Here is a 6,000-nt window from a genome sequence, read left to right as displayed (position 1 = left end):
TTGAGGTGGAGAGTACAAACAACCATGGTCCAGAAGAGCTTGGTCAAACAATTGATTTTAATGAAATACACGCGTGGGGGGACCAGTGCAGTACTCAGACAGCGCTGATCTCCGACTAATCAAAGCATAAGCAGATATTTTATACTGTTACGGCCCTAGCAGGGCCTCTCTCCTCCTGAAGGTGCCTGTGTGGGCGTGTCACACTACCTCTTCTGCCTGAGGTGCCACCTTTCCCTTTTACACAGCTGACTGACGTCAATAATTAAGGAGATTTAAGCCCAGGGAAAGGTGAGCTCTGGGCCAGAGTGCCAGTAGTGTAGTTACAGCTTGTGAGCGGAGTGGTTGTTGTGTTTGCAACTAGTGAGCTGTGTGTGTTTTTGGTGATTTTCAGCTAGTGAGCTGCTCTTTCTTTTTGACTTACGTTTTACTTTATTGACCAACGCCTGAGTTTTGTTTGTTTTCTTAAATGGTGATAGCGGCTTGTCCGTCTCTTTTAGTTAGTATAAATTGAAACTTTAATAAAACTCTTTAATTTAACCCTTTTGCCTCCTTGACTCCTTTCTCTGACCCGGTCACTTTTGTTACTCCCCCCCCCCCCCCCCCTCCCTGCCTAGACCCCTCAGGGGAACGTAACAATACGATCAGGGCTTGAATTTAATGACGCCCCTTCAACGTCACAGATACATTTCATACATAGGTTTCCAGACCACAATGACTTTTAACACAGTTTAAAAGAACATTATCTCTATCTTCATGGCAGATGTTTCCTGTCAACCTTTTGACTGCCGCTTCTTCTGCAGTGAGATAGCACTTCTTCACGCCCGCAGTTAAAAGCAAACATGATATGTCACGACCTCACTTGGTACGCTGTGTCACCTCTCACCTACTAACGCTCGCAGTCAGAGGCCACTCTCAAATGTGTCAGCAGTTTACTAAACCTATATATGTAGTATATTGAATAAATGTTTTAATCAAGAACCTCTACTAAAAGCTTGATAAAAGAATATAAAAGATAATAATGAACAACCTGGTTATTCAATTAGCATCATCCAAACAGCTCCTCAGAATAACCTGCTCTTAGAATCTGCTTTTGGTTTCACTTCTGCAAAAGGCACACTCTGCAAACCTGCAATTTCCTGTCAGCCTGCAACTTAGTCTTTCTGAAAGACACACACTGTTTAAACATCTGAATGCACTATCAATGCTGTAGATTATATTATTAATGCAATGGTAATGATGATGATTATTAACAATAGCAGCAAAATAATTTCCCTGATCTCCACAGTGTTTAAACAGTTTTTCGGTGGACACAGTACATATCCTGAATCTGCTGTTGATGTACCAATTGTTTGTCTAATCTTTTGGATTTTTTCTGTGAAGAATTTGGCAAAGTCATTGCAGGCCATGGTCGAATGAATTTCAGCTGCCACTGACACAGGAGGGTTTGTTAGCCTGTCAACTGTAGAAAATAAGACCCGAGCATTATGACTGTTTTTGGTGATGATGTCAGAGAAGTAGGACCTCCTTGCACTCCTCAGTTGTAAATTATAATTGTGAAGTTTCTCTTTATAGATGTCATAATGAACCTGGAGGTTTGTTTTTCTCCATGTGCACTCAGCTTTCCTACACTCTCTTTTTTCATTTTTCACCAGTGTGGAGTTTTTCCATGGAGACTTTTTCCTTCCAGAGATAACCTTCACCTTAATGGGAGCAATAGTGTCCATTACAGTTAACATTTTAGCATTGAAGCTATTGACGAGCTCATTGACTGAACCCCTGGACAGGTCAGGTGTTAATGGGAAGACCTGGTTAAAGATCAAGAGTGTAGGTCAAGAGTGTGTCCTTTATTATGTGTGGCCTCTGTTACATGCTGAGTCAGCCTAAAGTTGCCCAGAGTGTTACTCTTTGCCCTTTGCCCTGAGGGTTGACCACATGGATGTTAAAATCCCCAACAATAATTACACAGTCAGAATAAACACAGATCACAGACAGCAGTTCACTGAGCTCATTAAAAAAAGTCTGTGCAGTATTTGGGAGGCCTGTAAACATTAAGAAACACAACTTTGGATGGGGCCTTCAGCTGTAAAGCCACATATTCAAAAGACTGAAAACTTCCAGGAGATAGCTGCTTACATTGAAATGAGTCATTAAATAAGACAGCAACCCCTCCTCCTCTCCTGCTCACCCTGGCCTCACTGATAAAACTGTAGTTAGGAGGGGTCGTCTCAATGAGAACAGCTCCACTGTTACTTTGGTCCAACCAAGTTTCAGTTAAAAACATAAAATCAAGGCTGTGCTCAGTGATTAACCCTTTAAGACCTACCATAGAACCAAGTCCGCCAGAGCTTATATTATATTTTTACATGCTGTGGAGCCATTTTTGGGAGCATTTCAAGTTGCTATACATCAATACAACCATTATAGCCCAAACTTTAATAATATGTCTGCATTAGGTGCATAGTAATTACATAAATTGCAAAAAAGTGCAATAAACTACAAAAAAATTGAAAATCGTTTTTGTTTTTTTAACATATATTTCTAGTTAGAGAAATTTAAGAGGCTTATCCCTCAAAACTGTAAATACAAAAAAGTTGCACAAACTAGTTTCCCATCACAGGAAATTTATTTTAAGTGTCTTCATAGTTTTATTTTTGAAATACACCAATTTTTATATACCGCAGGAAAAACGAAAATAAATATTATAGTGCAAATTTGCAAAATAACAGCATATGCATCACAATAAACTATTTCCAGCAGTGCAATATGAGTCCTAATCATCCCAGAAACGACACAGAAAGTCATGAAGTCAAACATAACTTTTAAAAACACAAGTATAAGCTCATGAGGCCACGATGGTAAAAAAAACCCTACATTTCCGCAAAATGACGTCACTTCCGGTTTCGGGCAGGTCATGCGGTCATGTGATAGTTCACGCTGATGGACGTAGGAAGTGTTACAAACAGCTGATTGGATCGGCGAAGCGTGTTTCTGGAATATCATGTTTTTGTTGCTGCAAGTGATTTTTATGCAGTTTTTGCAAAACTATATGTGGAAGGAAACTGTGACCTAGGACAAGCTGATGGCATAAGATGTAAGTACAACTCCTCCAGTTTCATATGCAAAAAAAATTATTGCGCTAGCTTACGTGGTTGCAGAGCTACCGGGATTTAAAAATAGTTACGCAAAACAGAGCGTGCCCGCTCCGATCGGCTGTAAAGGGTTAAATCATTAATTAAAAATGTTTTCCCAGCTAAAGATCTAACTTTTAATAAAGCCAACTTAAGTGTTTTAGAGGTATTATTTGTCCCCTCGTGCTCCTTTGGGAGCAGTCTGTGGCACACAAGATATGTTTACTATATTTAAAGATCTTTTAGAGTGCAGCTCTCTGTGTTTTGACCAGGCCACATGTCTCCTTCTGTCACCTAAAAGTACAGAAATTTTAAAACCTTCTAGTAAACAGGGTCCCACAGCAAAAGATGCAAACTCAGCAGCCTGCAACAAGTGCTTTAAGGTGATACTGTGCAAAGGAGGTAACACCTCGAATCTGATGAAACACCTGGCGACACATAGCGTTTTTTTTTAAAGCCGAGAAATGCATCGTACCTACTACGGGTGTGGTGCCTGTTAACGGACCCGGAGTTAGCAACATTCCCCAAGAACCCGAAGAGTAGAGTTCTGGCCCCTAGCCCTGCCAGTGTAGCAGAAATGATGATGGATGATGATGGCAGCAGCCGCCGTTCTTCTCTGCGTGAGTAGCTTAATGTTGTTTGTGTGTAATTTACTTTGAGTAGGCTAACCACGTTATCACATTAATGCATGTAAGGTCAACTAGCAACGTTTTGGACAAAGTTTGTGTTTTTTTCATTGTTTAAGAATTGCTTACAGCCAAGAGTGATACCATATATGCCCTATAGCTGCAGAAAAGACTAATATTGTTATCTTTTTTACAAAAAAACAGCTAAACATGAGAGGTTTTTGGACAAAGTTTGTGTTCTCCATTCTTTAAGCACCGGTTCGAGCACCGTTTAAGCACCGGCACCGTTTCAAAAGTACCGGTTTGGCACCGGTATCGGATAAAACCTAAACGATAACCATCCCTACCCAGGAGCTGAGCTCTGAAAGCTTTCATACAGTAAAACTGTTCATATGTTACTAATTGGGAATGGGAACTCCACCCCTCCAATGCCTGCAGATGAGACATGCAAACAGGCCAAAAGGAAGGCAAGGTGGAGTAGATCATCACAGAGACGAACACCGAGTCGCGTTTGTGTCCAGCTTCACTGTGTTCATGTTCCATGTGAGTGTTACTGTGAAGCAGTTTGATGGGGCGTTGATGAACAAACACAGCATTTGCTCTCTCACACAGTCTGGAGGACGCAGATTTTCAGATTTGATTGTGACAGTTTGTGTTGCCAGATATAAAGTGGATTTAAACTCGTCTCATTTCACAATGTTTTTCTAGAGCAGATTCGGCTTTTATTAAAATAAAATGACTTTTTTGTAAGTCAGCAAAGTGTTATCTATCATTAAAAGTATTAAAAGTGTTTATTGTTTCATTGTAATAAGCAACATGAATGTGGTTCTAATAAAAAATAATAACAATCTCTTTTTAACTGCTTTCACTTCAAGTGTAAACTACAAACTCTGGAGAACAATTGTCTATTCAGAGATTTAACCGTTTCTTCTCAACGCAGCACATGGAAATAATTTTCAACTCTTCAATTTAACTGACTTAAATTAACTGAGTTTTTCTAAAGTTCAGGTTTGAGAGTGCAGAAATCATTTAGAGATTTTTAATGCAGCAAATTCAGTTCAAATATTTTTAGACAGGAAAGAAGTCTTTAATGCTTCAGCTGTTTAGCAAAAATATATTTATTTTATAGTTTTACAGTAAAAATGAGCTCAGTACAGGCTCTCAGCTTTAATATTCGGTTTTGCGGAAATAATATTAAATCATAACAGCACTGTTACATACAGTGAAAAGCACCAGAATTTTTTCAAATATATTTTTGTCCATACTGTCAACGTTATCTCTCAGCAGATCCAGATCATTCAGCACAACTTGTTCCAAAAATCTCTGAGCCAATCAGACATTAAAACAGAGCCTTCAACAATATTTTAACATGTGCAGTTCAGATTAGACACAGAGGATCTGTTCTGTAATAAGTAAACATAAGAGCACGAGAGATTTATAAAAATAAAATTTCTAAATGACTTGTCAGAATTTTTTTTTTTGTCCTTAAGTCATCAGTTATGACTTCCATCAGCACTATATCATTTTAACTAAGAATATTTATAAATACTATGGTCAACAAGAAAAAAAATGCAAAAGGGTATTGTGAGTTCGATTGAAAAATAAAACTGATTACTGATGTGTAATTATCTTTGAATGGTTCGAGTGATTAAGGAACAACTAATTGAGCCCATCTGAGTGACATTTGAAATGTAAAACCGGTTCCACCATCAACAGTCTGTTGAAGCAGAGCCAACAGTTTGTGATGCACTGATCTTAGGCAGAGTCAGACATGTTTAATCTATATTTGAATTGCAAGTATGCAAAAAAAAAAAAAATCCTAATTTTCCACTTTCTCTATCTGAGCTCAAGACACATAGCTGCAAGTGTTAGCCAGGAAAACATAACAGACCAACTCTAATGAAGAGACGACGGGTTTGGGGAAAAAAATGATTGTGGAAATGCAAAAAATGTAAAATGTTGTAAATGACTTGTTGGGATATAATCTGGCCTCAAATATATGTGAAACATGAGCCAAAAAGAATATTCCTATTGCATTTACCAAGTAAACATAAAAAAACACAATAGAAACATTCGAAATCACTTTTTGGCACAACACTAGAAGTAAAAACACACACAGAAATGAAACATGAGCTGAACAAACAGTAAAGTTCCTAAAGACAAACTGTTGAAGGAGGAAATAAAGCAAACTTACAGTTTCTTCAAACACACACACGAACAACAACAAGCTCCACTCCAGACCTGGA

Source organism: Rhamphochromis longiceps, linkage group LG23 (assembly GCF_057381845.1).
Source record: "Rhamphochromis longiceps isolate RC_006_pf linkage group LG23, R_longiceps_female_GT1.1, whole genome shotgun sequence".
NCBI classification, from domain to species: domain Eukaryota; kingdom Metazoa; phylum Chordata; class Actinopteri; order Cichliformes; family Cichlidae; genus Rhamphochromis; species Rhamphochromis longiceps.
This window is presented reverse-complemented; position numbering follows the sequence as displayed.